Below are 19,962 nucleotides of genomic sequence, written 5' to 3' on the forward strand. Positions count from 1 at the left end.
CAGCGGTGGAGACGTAAAGACCCCACATTTCGGTTTCTTCCTCTTGTGATTTTCAAATAGCACAATCATATTGTTGTGACTTTCATATAACACTTGTTTTGTCGAAAGTCATGTAATCAACTGAGTTAAGCGTTTTTTATTAAAATGGATACAGCATACGGGTATCACTTATATCCGGGTAAGCCCGTGGATGTCGAGGTATTGATAGATATTGGGGGTCAAGGCGACATCACTAAGACATACCTCACTATGACATACCTCATGGGTTCTCGACAGGATACGGCTTCTTCCCACTACCTCACGCATCCTGACTACACGGTCACTCTGGAAGCAAGTCTAACGGTCCTTTTACAGGTAAGTGCAATGAGAGTTTTCTTAACATCTTGCCCTAAAAAAAGTATTGAATCTTGTATAGTAACATAATTTATTTTTGAAAGTGCTTCGAATCCTAATTATACGCTAACCAATAGGGACTCATCATGCCGCCTGTGTTGTACAAACATCATAACTAATACACTAATAATAGTACAAGCATCTTCCGTTCGGGATGACAGCATCACATGAAATCTCAAAATTTTTCCTTTTTTGGTGACTTTTATCAAATGGACCTGCCAGGTTATCATAGGTGTGAAGATAAGCGCATACAGATTTAGCCTAATCTTAGAAAATATTCGTGCTAGTCTTTCCTACCTTATGGGATAGGAGTGTTGCTATGGCAACACTCAGTAAACAAGTTGTGTAAAACACAAATCTTTGTGCTACTTCAATAGTCTACTATAAAAGATTTCATATCAGACACACCGTCAGCTATTAATAGTCTCCAACCTTTGCACGTACAAATGTACAATAAATTTATATAGATAGAGCAAACATTAATATTTATTGTTACTATGCAAGTTATATGTGATCTATTGAATTATTAGTTTTCCAAGGATGAAAAAAGTTTCACTGAAAGCTTATAAATTGCGGAGATGGAAAATTTTCATTCCTATCTGTCCGTCCTTCTACAGGATATGTTAAAAACGAACTTATTTATAGATTTGACATGTTGGGATTTCAAGCTTCATTTATATATTAGCAATACTAAGTTCGACAATGGTGCATAACACCTCATTAACAAATATTTTTACGTTTATTTTTTTTACGTTTTTTTACGTAGGTAACTACAACGGCTCCGAGAAAATGCAGAATAAATAGACCTGTAAATAAAATGGATACAATCACATTATTTTTACACATATAGAAAATAATGTGCAATTTGTATACATAGAGAAAAATGATAAACAATTTGAGTAGAAAGTTAATGTGAAAATTATAATAAGTTTCAGTACACTCTTGCGTCTCAGAAGCTCAGAGGAACTTTTATATGCCAGAATGAACAGAAATATAAATTTATCATCTGGCGAGAAAGATTTCACTTTAGACTTTAGCATGAAACTTCATTTCTATATAGACAAAAGTTTTACGATGGTGGATATACAATCATGAATTTGGTTGAACTTAACTACTTGAAGCATAGGACTATGACAGGTTTGACCCAATTTCTCTTTTGCCTGTCTGGGTGATTTTAAATATGATTTTTTGTCTGTCTATCTGTCTCCAGAACATGAAACTGTCTCGAGAATGAAATAAGCATAATCGTGATACTTTGCATGAGACCTCAGCACAGCCTGGTTCGGCACACGTGGCATGGTGTACTATAACATCTTGTTATTAAATTACTACGTATTGTGAAACGTTCGACAATATATCTGAGGCACATAGGAATAAAGAAATAACGCATACTTATAGTTGCAGATACAGTCAGAGGAGAGTTTCCCAGAAAAATATTTCTCTCGCGAGTTATGTAATATTGTATGAATACCGATCTTACACATCTCGTGAAAACAGAAACACACGTGAGACTCTGTTTGTAATTCACTTTGGTTGGTAACTGAGAAGATTGTTCATAAGCAATGCATAACTTTGCTGTGCAATATCTTCTATTAGAATAAACATATGAATTCACACATGCCTCGTGATAATAGAAAAACACGAGAGACATTGTTTGCAATTCGCTTTGGTTAAAAATTGAAAAGATTGTTTCACAAGCAATTCTTAACTTTACTATGCAATATCTTCTATATTAGAATGGACACACGATTCCACGCATGGCTTGTGAAAACAGGGAAACACGTGGTACAATGTTTGCAATTTACTTTGGTTGATATATGAGAATATATAACCTCACTCCCCCGGTATGTTGAAATATAAATGTTATGCCCAACAATCGAGAATAATATTACTAAATTTACTTATATAATATACTTATATATAATTTAATTTCAATCAACATTGAATCACAAAAAGTACCTGCTCCGCCGGGACTCGAACCCGGATCTCTCTAACATATATATATATATATATATATATATATATATATTTGTATGTATGTGTGTGTGTGTGTGTGTGTGTGTGTGTGTGTGTGTGTGTTTCAGATTATATATGTATATATATAAAGACAATTGTATATATAAAAACACGTAACATTCACACTTTACAAAACTGTTAGGCTAATTAAGAATGTTTAAAAAATTTTAGTTAAAAGTATAATCTCGTAATTTAAAATAAAGGTCGTAATAATTTTTTAAACAGGAGATTTTAAGAATCATAAAAAATAATAAGAATAGGGATACTTTTCAGATAAACATTTTGATATGGAATGCATTCCGATAGGATAAATAATAACGACTAGACTTAAAGTATTGATTAGCGCCAACCCATTAAGTACACTTATCAACTATCAATGTTTTGTTAACTGCTGATTATTAATTACGTGATTATAATATTTAACAGTTAAAATTACAAACTTATTTTATAAGTATTACCAATATGTTCAATATATATTAATTTTTTTTCATTTAGTCAATCAAATGCTTTCACCAATATGACTTTTGACGTATTTCAAATTTCAAACATGATTATTTATTCAAACAGCCTGTTTTCCAAATAATGAAATAAAGTACATACAACGTAAGGCATATAATTAGTAGAACTGTAAAACAATAAGCTGTAGGAAGCTGTAAATCAATTACCCGCCAATACTGAGCTACGTCCAGCGGTGGCGGAGTTATAGCTCCAAATAATACAACAGTTTCCACGAAAGGCACAAAGTTTCTGAAGCTGTAAAACAATTACCCGACAATACTGAGCTACGTCCAGCGGTAGCGGGGTTGTAGCTGCAAACAATACAACAGTTTCTACGAAAAGCACAAAGTTTCTGGAGCTGTAAAACAATTACCCGACAATACTGAGCTACGTCCAGCGGTAGCGGGGTTGTAGCTGCAAACAATACAACAGTTTCCACGAAAGGCACAAAGTTTCTGGAGCTGTAAAACAATTACCCGACAATACTGAGCTACGTCCAGCGGTAGCGGGGTTGTAGCTGCAAACAATACAACAGTTTTCCACGAAAGGCACAAAGTTTCTGGAGCTGTAAAACAATTTACCCGCCATTACTGAGCCACGGAGTTATGGCTTCAAACCGCGAGTGCCTGTTAAATGGCCTTGCTCGGAGTTGGTGTGTTTGGTAAGTGACTTTTTCCCAAAGGCTTATTTTGTCACTCCTATAACCAAATACTACATCTTTTCCCCAATTTTCAATTAATGATTTTTATAAACTTTTTAATAATATTAACCTCATTCTATTACATATGTTCTAAACCATTGTTATATTTTTCTCGTAATTTGACCTTAAATATTCCTAGTAATTTTCAACTTTTAACAATTATTATACATATTTTAAGAACTATAGGGAAATATTCTTTATATTTTATACATACATACACACACATGTATATATATATATATATATATATATATATATATATATATATTGTACGTTATTGTTCACCTGCATCTACAAAAAAAAAACAGACAAGTTAAATATCTACTTATTTTTACGTACTTTAAATAAACTATCGAAGTTTTTTAAGCACAAATTTACCGTCATTAATCTGATGAAATGTTTGTTAGAATAAGACATGTGTCAATGCCGAAGTAACTGCTTTTATTACAGAGCACATCGAGATGTACCTTACACGAACCTTTGGTTTTTTAATAGATTAATAGATAGAATAAAATCATAGAATATTTCCTCGTGACTATTATATGAGAAGTTTAGTATACACTGTATCGAGATACATATATTTTTGCTTTACGTGTGAAAACTATATTAAACGGAAACATACTTATTTTTATTGTTGGATTATTATTAACATTTGAAACAGACTTCATGGTAATTTGAAGAAACTCCCACACCTGCACTTCATCATATTTCACTACTGAAGGAAGAACTTTTACATGAACTTCAAAAGAGGTGTTTTCCCAAAGCAAAAATCTATGTAAGTGTACTTTATGTGCATGATGGAGATAGTGATAGGATAAAATCCATCAAAGCAAACTTCTAGGTCCATCTTCCGAACAATTTCCATGTGACTTCCAGTCAGGATCCATGTGACTTCCAAAGAAATCATCACGATTTGGAAATGTAACACGAAGAGTAAACGTTAACTTAAACTGTATAAATGGTTTATATCAGAGAATGTATAATTTACTAATCTCAATCTACGTGCTTGAATTGATCTCTTTGTTTAATGACATGTCCCACATAGCGTCCAAAAATAACAGTGTGACCTCCAACTTCACACGCGACCTTTAATTGAACGGCGAATTGATCTGAAGCATAAGTAAGATAAAACACAGTCTCTGATATCTTTTCCGTGTTGATCCATAGAATATCTTCTAACGATTCAAACGGTACATAAAAATATGGTGAGTAACAGTTAAATTGTTCTATGATTTTTTAATGTTGTGTAAGGATCATGGGAATGGAGCTTATATTACATGCCGTGAGAACTAGAGTATCTGCCATCAATTTTGATCATTAAACTCGGAAGTAATTAAATCACTGTGGAGAATGGATCAAGAGAATAGTTATCTGAAGAGGGTGACTAGAAGACGATGAAAACGGAATAATTGTAATATGAAAAATATGTAGTTAGAGATTAGTAGAATTCCTCACATAATTTCCACCACGCAACACCGCCTTTAGAGCTTAATCTATACTATTATATACAATGTAAATCTGCATGTCTTTGTGTTCATGCGTATGCTACTCAATCACGTAAAACCTACTGGATATTACTAACATTTTACATGGACATTATTAGGGTCCTTGGTTAATATCCAGGCCTATTCAAGAAGCTTATTCCTATAAAGAAAAGCTCGGCTTACTGGTTTCTAAAGTTGCGAAAAATACCGTCTAAGAATATAAAGTTGTATTATAGCAAACAAGTATTATTAATTTAAAGAGCCTATTAATGTAATTCACCGTGCTGAAAAAACCCAAACATGAGTTTTGCAGGAATACTTTATAATTTATTTATATGGAATAAACACCATAACACAATGATAAACGAGACTTGTAATTATGATAGTGACAAATCATTTTTATATTTGTTAAGCGAGAAAAGTATTCTAGAACAATCAAAGGAAACTTCTCTATTTCTTTGGCAGCTGCATTACATCAGTAACATTATGTTTCCCCATTTAACCTTATCTTGCTCTGATAACATCCTGACATGCCTTGGAGTACAAAAGTAGTTTTGTTTCAGACAGTCCTTCTAAATTATTAAGTTTCACCATTACGGTACTTTTCTTTTTAGCAAAAAAATTCTGTAATACATTACCTGGAATTGATTCCATTTTTTCTATATCTTTAATTATTCCTTATGAAACATTATCATAAATACGCGTACGTAAAGACAATGTTATGGCATATATCACATACATCATTTTCAAGGTTGAATAATGCACATTGTTATTATTTAAGAAAGTTATTCGGTTATAATAAATTAAGTAGGTGGTCATGTTCATGAACATAGACTAGCATTTTGATTTAATATATAAATACTAGCACATACCCGCATTTTCACCCGCGATTTCTGTGCATTATTCCGTGTTTTTGATGGAATAGCACATACGATTTCAATAACACTCAAAGTATATTAAGCCATTTTAGACAAAATCAAAAAATCAGAGTTAGTAATTGGTTGTTTAGTGACTTGATGTAATACGATAGGGTCCTATGGTATTTTAAAAAATTGAATTCAACTAGTTAATTATATATATATATATAAATATATATATAAAGTTTGTATTATATAGTTTATATATATATATATATATAAAGGTTTTATATAAAAAGTTTATATTATTAATTAGGTTTCCCTTGTGGCTACGAAGCTGAAATAAGAAGTTTTGTACCTTTTCTTATGTTTTCACTCTATAAATGTTAACAAATCGAGAAAGCTGGTTTAATTAATGAAACATATGGTCACGCTGTCATAATACAATGACAAAATATGAAATGATAATTTTTGTCTCAAATCACATTTTTCGTCTCATCACTAAACATTAGGAGGGCAATTAAATGATTAAACCTGCGTCAACTGGCCGTACACAAACTCTAAAAATGTCTAGTTAATAGCAATATAACTATTATTAATTTTCTGTCGTTCGATTTTAAAGCTTTAAAAGCAACGAAAAATAGACTTTTTTGAGCAATTGAGACAAAAAAGTTATTTTTAACTCTCGATGCCCTTTCATTTCGATCTCCATAAAAACCAGCGAAATTTCGTTTTTTAGTTAAATGCCTTTATTAAGCTCATGGAAAACCAGCTTACAAATGAACCACCAGTAGTGCAACCTGGAGTAAACTAAAAGAATTAATGTTCGTTTTATTATAATTTATATTACAGCTTATGAGACTTATTTTATAATTAGATTTGCCCCTTAATTTAATTATTGTTACGTATTACGGTAATTTATTTATTAAAATTCAATGAAGGTCTTCTATTGTTTTGAATAGTCTGAATACTGGCTTATATTAATGGACATGATTATCTACTTAAATATATCTAAACATTTTTTTAACTATATGCATTAGACAATCTTAATAATAATTCATGCGATATATGCTATACTAATTGTCTTTACTCACTTATGATAATGCAAATATAGAAATAATCAAACCTATTCAAGGTAATGTATCAAACGTGTGTTCGTCCAAAACATAACTGGCATGTTATTCACGATAGTACCTTAATAACTGAACCTTTGTAATGTAGAAGGAATGTATGAAACAAAATTATTGACTCAAGATATTCTACTACAAAAATTGGAGTTAAACGTAATATTGAAAATGGTGTTCATTAAATAAACCTAAATACATAATTTTTAAATAAAAAATGTACTTATAATTCTCCCTCAATTTTATTGATGTTTTTCATATTTAAATTATCCAAATGGTGTCTTGATTAAACTACCCTATCTATCAACGCACAATAGATGTTTTTTCAGTAATATCAAGTGATTATTTAAATTAGTAATTATCTTATAAAAATTCCAAATGTAATAAAAATAAACCTAAAATGCACTAAACTGCGTTACAATACAAAACAACAAGCTACAATATCAATATAATTTTTTTTATCTAAAAGCTTCATTCGATATTTAATGGTCCATCAGTTAGCAGCAGATTCAAAACATGGAAGAGCCATCAGTTAGTTGTCACTCAGGTTGTGAATATATAATAGATTGACTTTTAAAACTGTCCTTTTAGCAACATTTATGCAGGGGACTAAAGTAGATTTTTTGTATGTTTAGGTAGGATCTTCTTCGGATATATCTGCAGTGATGTAAATATCATCAAAACAATGATATGATAAAAACCAACTGCAAAATATATGTACGTACTCAATTGAATATAAAAACAATTACATCTTGCAATTTCAAATTGATTTTATAATCATTCCAGTTTAGATTACACTCATACCTGTTGCAAGAATAAACAAATTTAATTATTTATATAAGTCATGTCCATATTTTACGGTGAATAGTATAAAATGTTTACACTCCTTACTCGACGATACACATACTTAGTATTACTAATATTATACTATGCTATTTTGTATGTCGGTCAAATATGAAAGTTTTGGAAATAAAGAACTTCAGATAGCTAATAAAAGTGAGTATAAAACTTAAAACATGTACAATAACTATTAAAACGCTAGCTTTCTGCAACAAAAAATCTTTACACAGAAAATGAAAAATATAGTACTTTCTATTTTACCTACTCAACGAAGTAACCGAATAGCGAAATATTTGCGTACCTTAAAAATCATGAACAATCTACTTATTTTTATAAATATATTTTCATTTCGGATTAAAACTATTATATATCAGTACAAATTCAGTAAGTAAAAAACATGTATTTTTTATACTTTGAATTTGTGTATAAAGGTAATTGCTTTAACATTTTCTCAGTCTCCGAAAGTTAACTATTTAATACATAATGCATATTTTTGTATGCAGTTTTCAAGCTATGGAACTTCTAAGTTTCTACTAGTTGTTTAGTAATTATTTTGTATTTTAATATTATAAAAATAAGAAGATATTATTGATGTTTTGAAAATGTTCTTATATATAAACATACTTTCAAATGTTTTTTTATAAAAGGAAACTTTCAAAGGGACAAAAACTCATTCGGTAAAAATAAGGTTTACTTCCCAAATATAAGCATAATAAAAAATGTAGTTTTTGAGAGGCAGTATATCAAGGTAGCCTAAAATAAACACATAAAAGTAGCCTAAATTAACATAGGCTCTCCTATGTTAATGTAGGAGAGGCAAGAAATACCTTAATACAGCCACTTGAAGCGAGCTGTCCACTACTGCTAAGAATTAAAACAAACATCATACTTAACTAGCTTGTATAACTTTATGAATATTTTAAGCGGATATCTGCAACACTTACTGATGTTGATATTTCAAAAACTTAAACCCAGTGACGTCATTCCTGACATTACGAGATGACGGGTTACCCTCCCTCTCTCTTTGGAATTGAAAGATGTGGTAAGAGATAGATAAAAATTTCTAAATCCTGACTATGAATAGATTAAATTTTCTTTATCTACTAGCCTACATATTTAATTGTATTATTAGTTTGTGTATCTCTCAAGGTTTCTATGAGGACTTATTTTGGCTGATTTTATACTTAGAAGAGCCGCAGCTGTTTACAAGACAATAACTGAAGACATAATTTTAGGAAGAAGAATAAGAAGACTTATTGTTCTTAGAACAAACCGAGGAAAAATAACAGCTCTTATGTTCAGTGTTCAGTCACTTAGAGTGGGAGACGACATTCTAGTGTAGAGTGACGTCAGATATTAAGGTTGTTTCTTGTGTTTGTTTGTCTCGCAGTTGATTGTCTGAGGAAAGCGTCTCAACCCTTAAAATGACATAATAACAGAGCCTCATATATTGTTTTGTTCGGTCGTTCTTCTCACTTGAGCATGTAAACCCTTGAACACTACTTTTGGACAGATATAATAACTGTATAGTGCATTAAAGAATGTACGTATGATATAAAATTGCAGAATTGAATTGTTTTAATTTCTCATAATTTGTTTTAAATCGCATTGTCTTTCAAATGTATGTCAACACAATAGTCCGACAAGTATTTGCATTTTTCTTTTTTTATAATCGTTATTCTAATATTATTATATCTTATAAATTTAATAATTATGTCATATTATTATTTTTGTACAGTTTAAAGTGTTTTCTATCATGTAATCACTTAAGCTTCAAGAGTTTTGAGAGGAGCAAGAATCGTTATGTATGCCTTATGGAAATGTTAAAATGTTTGGATCAATCTTAGAACTACTAACTATTAACAAACAACCAAGGAGAAGGCAATAACCAAATCGCCTCACAATGACAACCTTACTGACGACTCAACTACACAATATTACACTGATAAGCATCTGCTCGGCCGTAATCTCGCTCACTTGAACTGGGAACCTGTTTTGAGTTGCCAGGATATCACAATATGCGCTAAACAATTTGAAAATGCAATATCTGATCTTATTAAAACTTCCTCAAAACCTTTAAGTAACTATTCCACACACTCGATTCGCATTAGAGACAAAATAAGTAAAAAATTAAAAAAAACAACCCTCTAATAATGATCTTTATCAATTTTTTCGTACATTCAGACACGATTGAAGTAAATCTCTTAAACAATCAAAAAAAACTATATTACAGAACTAAACTTGAAAATTATCAAAACAACCGCAAAATGTTCTGGTCTATCGTAAATGAGCTTGCAGGTAAAATTAAGAAGAGAGATTCTTTTCCGATCCATAAAGTTTTACGGGATACTCCGTATATATCTCATGGTTTGTGTAATGAAGTAGCTAATGATTTTAACTCCTTTTTCTCCGCGGTTGGACACATCTGGCTAGTGCCATCAATTCAAGTGGGGACCCGGTTTTGAGTGATGCGGATTACAGACAGACCAACGTGTTCACATTGAACACTGTTACTGAACACTGACGCGACTGGACTGAGTGGGGGATCCGCCCCTGGACGAGACGGTGTCTCGGCTGATATGTTTTCCCAGATAATAGGTCATTCCCTTGCATAAAGGAGATAGCTTCTTAGATAAAAATAATTTCCGTCCCATCAGCTTTTTTGAGTGTATTCTCCAAGATCCTTGAGCGTATAGTTAAAGAACAATTAGTTGCCTATTTTCTAACAATCAAATCTTGTGCGAGTGTCAGTATGGGTTCAGAGAGGACAGGAACATTTATGATGCTCTTTTTGATGTCAACAGACAAATCAATGATGCTATATCTAACAACTTGCGGATTATTTTAATATTTCTTGATTTGAGGAAGGCCTTTGACATCATTGATAGAAATAGGCTGCTCCTTAAATTGGAGACCACTGGAGTTCGGGGTAATGCGCTTTCATGATTCTCAACGTACCTTACAAGTAGGCTACAGACCGTGTTCTGTGGGACCGAGAGCGACGCGCTTCCGGTGGACTAAGGGGTGGTTCAGGGCAGTACGCTCGGTCCAATTCTGTTTTTTATTTATATTAATATCTCTAAATTGAACTTATATGGCAATCCTGTTTTATTTTCTGATGATAAGTTAATTTTAATAAGAGGTAGCGATTGGGGTGATGCATGTTCTAACGCTCTACATGACCTCATGGTCTTAAAAAATGGTTTGACCAAAACACTCTTTCATTAAATACATCAAAGACTAAGTTTATGCCCATCTCTCTCCGAGATACCACAGACTATTCCCTCTGCGACCTCGTGGTTCATAATTGTAGCAGTTACAACAATGATCTTTATTCGTGTGAAACTATTGAAAATGTATCGTCTTATAAATATTTGGGTGTCTCCTTTGACAAGCGTTTAAAATGGTCTGCACATGTTGAATATGTAAAAAATAGAGCAAGGAAACATTTAAGTGAAATTTTAAATGAAAAAGAAATCAAACTTGGTTACTTTGCCTATGCCCAATCGTTGTTCTCGTTTGGAATAATAGCCTGGGATGGAGCATATAAAACTCTTTTACAGCCACTGCAAGTGGTTCAGAAGGCAATTTTAAAAGCCGGTTTAAAAAAATCTAGAAGATACCCAACTGACACTTTATATCAAAAACTGCCATTTTATCAATTCGAGAAATCTTCATTAAAACACTTCTTGTTCACATTTATAAACATTTTTATACAATTTCCTCTACAACTTCACATTCTCATAACACACGATATTCACGGAATATTGGAGTCGCATCAATGCAAATCAGTAAATCCTTCTCATCTACAAATTCTCTTTATATATCCCATCTTGTGTATAGAAATATCTGTAAATACTTTCCAGACAACCAAATATTCACCTCACCTTCAATACTTACATGTAAGAAACGCTCGAATGGCTGTATCTTATTAGCGCGCGGAGGAGGCCGAGGCAATTATCACGGCTGACTACAGAAGGAACTGACGTTTGACCTACCTCCTCCCTCTTGATGCCCCTTCAACAGCACTGATGCCTTTAGATGGACTTTTCCTAACAGTTGCCTATTTTTCCTTCTTTATTTCATAACAGTTCGTAAAGAAATCTGCTAGTAATGTGTTAGGTTGTTTTGTAGGTAGACATTTTGATCCTTAAAATACACCACTCCTTAATTTTGTTTTTCTTCTCTTTAAATATTTCCTTCAAACTATTTATAGTATTTACGCTAATAAATTTCAATACCGTATTATGTAGATAAGTGGCTATATATTATGGTCTCTAGAGATTTAAAAAAAGTTTATTTTTAGGAAGTACCTTGTAAGTATACAAATGCTATCTCTTAAATCTTTTAATGATTTAAGACATAATAAAGTGAAGTAAATTCAAATATTAGTAATGTTCATTCACTGCAGTATTTTTAACAAAACTGTGTATATATTATCAAACAGAATTTCATGTCTGTGAAAATTTGACGGTACGGCTGTATTGAGATATAAAGTCGGATTCACTTGATGTCTACATATCTGTGTGTGGTGTCAATCTGATAACGGACGTGATAAGGAATCTCTGCCAAATTCCTCTGTCTATGTTTAATGTTTGGGTTCATATTATTTTGCTAATTATAGTAGTAACACTTATTGTAATTATTTGTACATTGATCTTGTATTAGACAACATATTGTAACACATTAAAATATTAATCTAAATAATACTATATGCAGAACGCCAATTCTTATTAAACAATATATTCTCAGGTGAATTCCAGTTAACTGAAATGGTTTTCATTCCAAAATTCGGATACCTTCTGTATGTTTTATTGAAAATACATCACACCATCGGTAGATGAGCATAAACAAACCATATTTGAAATTGCTGTAATGTTTATGAAAAATTATTTACTTCAAACTCAGATAAGAATGCTGCATTAATTTACGTGACTATAGTTGTGCAATTGTTTAATTTAAAAGACTGTTATGTAACTACATGATCTGTACTATCGATCGAAATTTCTTATTAAACCGTTAGAAGTTCCATGTTTGTGTTCCACAGATTTTACTATGTTGTCTATAACGATATATACGATTACTTTTGAAATAGAAGTGACTCTTCGACCAGGAAAACATTCTGTAAAAAAGATTAACCTTTATGGTTCCCCACAGGATAAGGATAAGGTGTACCGCACGTACCCTACAACTCCTGAAGACATGCGTGAAAGGATACGCAACGAGTGCAGCTCAATTGGCGAAGACGTTTTAAATCAGGGTAGAAAGAGTGCATGGGCAACGACTCAGAAAATGAATTGAGACAGAAGGGTGGCACTTCGAACATTTGATTTGAACTTGTAAAGTTACTAAGCTATTAGAAACTGGTCCTTTGTTTGGTATTGCTATTTAAATAATAATAGTTTAATATAATTTTTTAAAAATGTGTGCAATAAAATATGTATTCTTTAAATGTGTTTGTTTAACATGAACATGTTTAACTATCTAAGTCGCTGCTTCTGAAATCTTTTTTTATCTCAAATAATTTTTTACTAAACATTTAGTCGAAAAGTTCAATGAATATCAAAGCAAAATGATTAATGCTCAGCGTTAAATATGTGTAATATCAAAACACATACAAACTACACACATAAAAAACACTAACAACACATAAAACTAACATTGATTAAACGTGCTTTAAGGGTTCATGCCACTGATGATGAAAACTTCCAGTCCATGTAGCTCCTGAACCATTAGAGATATTGAAAAACTCCCAATAGCAAAAATGTCTTATTTTTTAGAGTAAACTAGAAAAAAATACATGTTCTATAAAATATTTTAAAGTTGGCCACCATATTGGAAAATCTTTAAAAAAAAATTGAAAGTGTATTCCTGAGTCAAACTTAAAAGTTACAAATTTAAAGTGTGGTGCTAAGTCGTGTAATTAAAAAGTTAGCTATTGGATCACTTTAAAAAGCTCATATATATATATATATATATATATATAATATATATATATATATATATATATATATATACACCGGGTTAGCTTTTTAAAGTGATCCAATTGCTAACTTTTAAGTAAACTTTTTAATTAATTATATATATATATATATATGGTTGCTTATGGTTTTGCATAGTTTACTACCCCATATAAGAGGAAAGTTGTTGATATCTCTGTTTGGGAAATCTTTGCATATTTAGATCCCTATAAAGTTTAAACGTTGCGGTTTGCAAATACGTAATCACATATAATAAAATGTAAGCCATAGCAATGCGTGTTTGAGATTTGAAATTGATTGATGAAATTTTTATCTAATAATTCATTCTGGTTTCTCCCTAATAACTGTGTGAACACGAAAATTTTTATTTGAATATACTTTTGGTATTTGTGAATAGTGATAAAACTCATTTCTTAAATGTTTATTATCTTTTGTGTTCCTATTATTTATAAGCAGTTCAAGCAAGAACTCTTAGGATATCAATAAAAGAAATTAATAACTATAGTAAATTAGAATGCATAAAGGAAAATGTTTCCCCTGGTCCTGTTTGAGATAATATGAGAAACACGAGGTGTATTGTCTTCCATTCTGATCAAAGAAATTATGAATTAAATTTTAGTTAGGTTATTGATTATGTGAGGTGCCTAGAATCAAAACCCGCCAAGTCCATATTTTTTTCGAAATTGAGTTTGATATTGTTTCTTATAGATTTTTCCTTCCTGGATTCATTTCAACCGTTATTTTTTTATCAAATCCCGGCACATCCTACTGTATTTTGAAGTCAAAGTTGAGGCTGAGTTGAAGTCCCAAATTCAGTTTCACCATTTTTAGTTTCAAAATCCACCAAGTCCACAACGGCCAATAGGAGCGCCTGGTTTTGTCATGTGATTACTCCGCGACTACCCATGATCCTCTGCGAGTTGTTTACTTTTCTTGATTTATTTTTCTCATTGTGAGTACCCTGTCTCTTGTGAGAACACGTGGATTTTTGTGATTACAGTTTTATTTTTATAATAATTAGTGTATTAAATAATATTTTGTGATAGTTAATAAATACTACCACACCATATTATCACTCTCATACTTTCGAAATGGAGGATGCTGTGGGCACTAACTTAGCAATCTGCCCTGTTAAAGTACCTAGGAAGAAAACCCCTGACAAAAAGGTATGGAAATGGGAATAATTAAACGCCAATATAATTTCTTCTTGTGTTTACAATCATCTGGTGAATGCAGATTTCCAGGGAAAAACAAAAGTGAAGTGTTTTGCAGATGGGTGCGGGGGGCAAAACAAAAATAACATCTCATTGCTATGCTTGGAAAATGGCTGATATCTGATGCTCTTGATCATTTCACTTGTATTGAAATCACATTTCCCGTAGTTGGACACTCATTTCTTCCACCCGATAGGGTGTTTGAATTAATTGAGAAGGATTTGAAAAGGACACTATTCTTCAGCCAAAAGAGTATGAAAAAGTTCTGGGGAAACATGGAACCGTTCATCAGGTTGGAGTCACTGTCCTGGTTAATGACTGGAAGTCTGAATCTGAAAGAGTGCAAAAAAACCGAACTTATGGCATTTCAAGTTCAACCCCTCAAAAAGGATCATGTTAAAACGGAACAAGAAGAAAAATAACATTCTGGTCCAGGGTGAAGTCTTTCATAGAAATGAAGGTTGGGCATCAAAATCTGTCTCAAAACCAAATTTAGATATGTCTCACATAAACCCAAAAAACCATCAACAAGGGGATTGGCCTTAAATCTGCAAAGGTAAAGGGTGTTGCCAGACTGCTTGCAAAGCGCTTTGGAGAAGACTGGAGAAGCCACGAGATGCTAAAAGTTTATCACGATTTGGAAAACCAAGAAGCTGAAGGTCACAACAATGAAGAAGATGAAAACATCATTGTTGATGAGGAAATTGATACAGAAATAGTGTGATAATAAAACGATAAAGACTGTGCTTACGTTTGAAAAACAAAACATTACATTTTTACGAGAATTTGCAATTTTTTGCAATAATTAAAACCAATATTTTTACTTTAATTTGTTTTATTAAGCTTGTTACCTAACTAAAGAGTACGCAAAGTAAACTTTATCGTTAGTAAAGTAAGATTTTACAGCTTATCCTCTTTGCAGCTTCAGTTTATTTTGGTATCAAATCCCACCAAGTCCCAATCTTAGAATCAAAATCCGCCGGATCCAAAATATTTTTCTAAATTTTTATGAAACTATTGTAGGGATTTGATCATACATTGTTACTACATGCAAGTAAAAATTATGTAATTTTTGGCAAAAAAATTAGTTAGTTCTTATGATTAGTCTGTTTGTGGCAGTTTTCTCCACTTTTCCAAAAATTTGTTGAGATGGACTTGGCGGGTTTTTATTCTAGGCACCTCATGTGAAAGATTATTATTGTGAAATTAACTTAAGAAATTCTGCAGGTATACTTTGTATACCTATAAGTTTAATGTTCTCACGGAAATGTCACATTTATTTCTTCAGACACTTTAAAAATTACACCAACCTCAGTTATAAGGGCCAACATACTTAACTTTAAAGGAAATTATTTATTTTACAGATATGTCTCTCCTACTCTAAGAAATATAGAAAATAACATTAAAATATTTATGGACAGCTTTGGCATAGATTCAATGTTAGTTGTACTTTAAATTATAAGGTTTATGAATTTTAGTTTTTTTTATGCTAGAAACAGATTGAGGCATTGACCTTGTACCCTATATATCCATTTACCTAAACATCTTACTAAACAAATTCCATTTTCTAATCACCATCGCAAAAACTATATAATATTGTTTAATACAAATTCTGTGTCATTGCCACTTACTTACCTTGCATTAAAATAATATGACGATGTCTCTTGAAGGTAATATAAAAGAATATTTCAATGACGTATATTAAACGAGTAGTTAGTCTCTGAGAAAAGAAGAAAGCAGAACATTAATTTCCCTGGAGGGTTCATTAACACAGTAGAAGCATCAGGGAGTCTCAGAAATACTAACAGCCTCATTGAGTTTTGAGAGATTTTAAAGCTGTTTGATACGCAACAACCCTATCCTTTAAAGAGATTTGGATGATTTCTTTGTTTAGCAGTAGGACGTTTATAATACACTAAATTATTTTCTTTCGAAATCCTTTCATTGCTACCGTCAAAAGCGCAACATTTTTTATAATGGATTTTATTTTGCATTATTACTAAGCGGATAAAGATTAAATAGCCTCTTTTTGCATGATAGTAAGATAATTCAGATATAAAATATATTTTAAAGAGCCATAAATGCCATGTCTGTAATGTTTCATCCTTGCAACGACAAAAGTTAGCAACGACCATGGCACAATACACTATGGCTCACTTATTACAAATTGAAAAATCAATCTAGATAAAATACAGAAATAGTGCTCATTGTTACTTGTAAAAAATGTTACCTCTTTATTGGATAAACATTACGAAACTTTAGTTTTAAGTTTTTGTCTACGCACAATATCACGAGAACATACTGACATATAAACTTTAAATTATGGATGAAACTTCATTTCTATATGTTTTACTAATGATTTTTATTATGCATGTATTAGTTTATCCATGGGATTTGGCTGAGCATCTTTGAAGCCTATTACTCAGTAAGCCAACATTTCTCTACTGTCTTCTGTGGCTGTAAAGATTTTCTTTGATGTCTTATTTTCTGTGTGTCCGCTATTTATCTCGAGAATGAAAAAGAGTTGTGGACCTAAAGTTTTGCATGCAACTTCCGTAAAGTCTGGTACGCATCCTCATACTTTGTAATATTTCAATCAGCCATCGTGGGTAGCTGAACTCTAAAACTAATAAAAACGGGATTGGATTCTGTATTGGGAATGTCTAGGATTCTATGGTAATTTTCAGGCTAATGAACGGTAAGTATAACTTGAGGAATATTTCATGAAAATCTATTTTCCAACCCACAGTTTAGTTCTAAAATCTTCTAAATAGAACTTTCAGAAGGTCTTGCACACATCCGCCTGCAGACTACATAACCAACAGGCGTTCACTAATTCATTATAAGTCAGATATAAATGACTACAATACAGAAGTAGAAACCAAATATAACAAATAATCCGGGACCAATTGTTTAAGAGTGATTTCCAAATAATGGTCAGCAGATTGAATACGTAACGTTGCTTGATTTGGTTATCTTTCGATGACCACCTTATCCACAAAACTACGCAACAGCCAACTGCCATGTTCTACCACTTATTCAAAAAAAGGTAAATTGGTACAAAGAACACCACTGTGGCCACTTCCCTTTGAAACATAATTTTATTTTATGCATTCATAATCAAATATGTTAACCATACATTAAATGTGTTCAGCTAATGCGATTAAAACCCGTTAGATGAAAGCAGTTTTTAATTTATTAACATTTTAAAATGTTATGCATTTAGTGTTTCAAAATTACGTTATTGACTAATCAAATTTCAATTAATAATAATTATGGACAAAACTGCAAATATTTAAAGATTTTCGTGTTTTTCCAATAAATTCAATCCATATTACCTATTATTTATATTTTCCGAAAGAAGATATAGTTTTTAATAAAGACCTACAGCAAATTGGTATGGGTACTACAGAGAGTATACGTCCGATACATATAGGGATAATTGAGTTCCACAAAACAGGAAATTATTATATTTAGCACTTTCTGTTGAATTTTATTTTTATTTGCTTAAAAATTGTACTGTACTTGCACCGATTTGTTATGAGGTAACCAACAAAGATATTTATGGACTTTCTATCTGATGTTATTACTATAGTGACCCATCTTACCAATTTGCTAAACAAGAAGTTTTTTGTGTTATTTATTCCAAAGTTTCTGTATGTTCTATAGTTCCATACTGTACATACGTAGTGGCTAAGTTATTTTATTTCGTTACGATGGAAATGTACTCATAGATGATGTAATATAATCAGTGTAATTGATTTAAAATTTTCCTTAATTGGGTTCTTAATGGGAAATTATTGACTAGTGGCGTGTGAAATTGTTTAGTTATAGCCAAACTTTTGACATTGGCCTACTTTCTAGTCACATAGAACTAAGGTTTCGTTATCTGAGAATGAATTAATTTCGATTAAAGTTACCATCTGAAATATTCAAGTGGAAAATTCAAAATATTGGAAAAGACAAGTATAAGAGAATTTATCATTGTTTTGGAGAAATCCAGACACATTCTTGCTAAGTATGATTATTGTAAAATCCAGCACTCACATATTTCTTATAGATTCAATTTATAATTACTAACCTATAATTTAACACCTGGTATAATTAAGAAATCCTCATCATATTTTCCTATCGTGCATTATAATTCGTTGAGTACATAGATTGAGTACTTGCACAATTTATGATCAAAACTACAAATATTCAGTAGGTTACAATATACGAATAAATAATAAAAAGTAATCGTTAACGACAAAAGCAACTTTAATGTGGTGTAATGACTGCTGTGGCCGCGAGTATTATCAAACTTCATGACCTAGTAAGTCATCTAGATGTAACAGTTAACTGCACTTACAACGAGACCAGAGAATTTATACAAATATTTGTTACACTTGCAGATTTATTGCTATAAATCGTAATATATAATATAGGCGAAGTAATTTTAAAAATGAAATATAAATAATCACCTTCTAATTTAAAACAAATGTTTATGGTATCAGCAGAAACATAAAGTTTTAGCTGTAATTGTTATTAGATTTTACTTTGTTTAGGAGTTTATTGGAATAATTTAGGTTTAGAATAATATTAGGTTAATAAAACTTCTATTAATTATACGAGCACACTCAATATTTATATTAATGTTCTGAGATTTAGCAAAGCCTATTGCTTGTGGGGCTGGAAAAGTTTTATTTTTATGTCTGTCTGTCCGTCCGATTGTCTGTCCATCTGTATGCCAATGTGTCTGTCCACAAGATATCTTAAAAACAAACTGGCTTATATACTTAACTTTTGCATGAAGCTTTATTTATATATTAGCAATACTTAGTTCCAGATGGTACACTTCACTCCATGAGATTTG

The 19,962-nt window shown here is 31.6% G+C and overlaps 1 pseudogene; it reads left to right on the forward strand.

The window, feature by feature from the left end:
* Positions 1–144: 144 nt before the first annotated feature.
* Positions 145–19,962, forward strand: part of LOC124371170 — a 99,367-nt pseudogene continuing 79,549 nt past the window's right edge.

Source organism: Homalodisca vitripennis, unplaced genomic scaffold, assembly GCF_021130785.1.
Source record: "Homalodisca vitripennis isolate AUS2020 unplaced genomic scaffold, UT_GWSS_2.1 ScUCBcl_993;HRSCAF=4032, whole genome shotgun sequence".
Lineage (NCBI taxonomy): Eukaryota > Metazoa > Arthropoda > Insecta > Hemiptera > Cicadellidae > Homalodisca > Homalodisca vitripennis.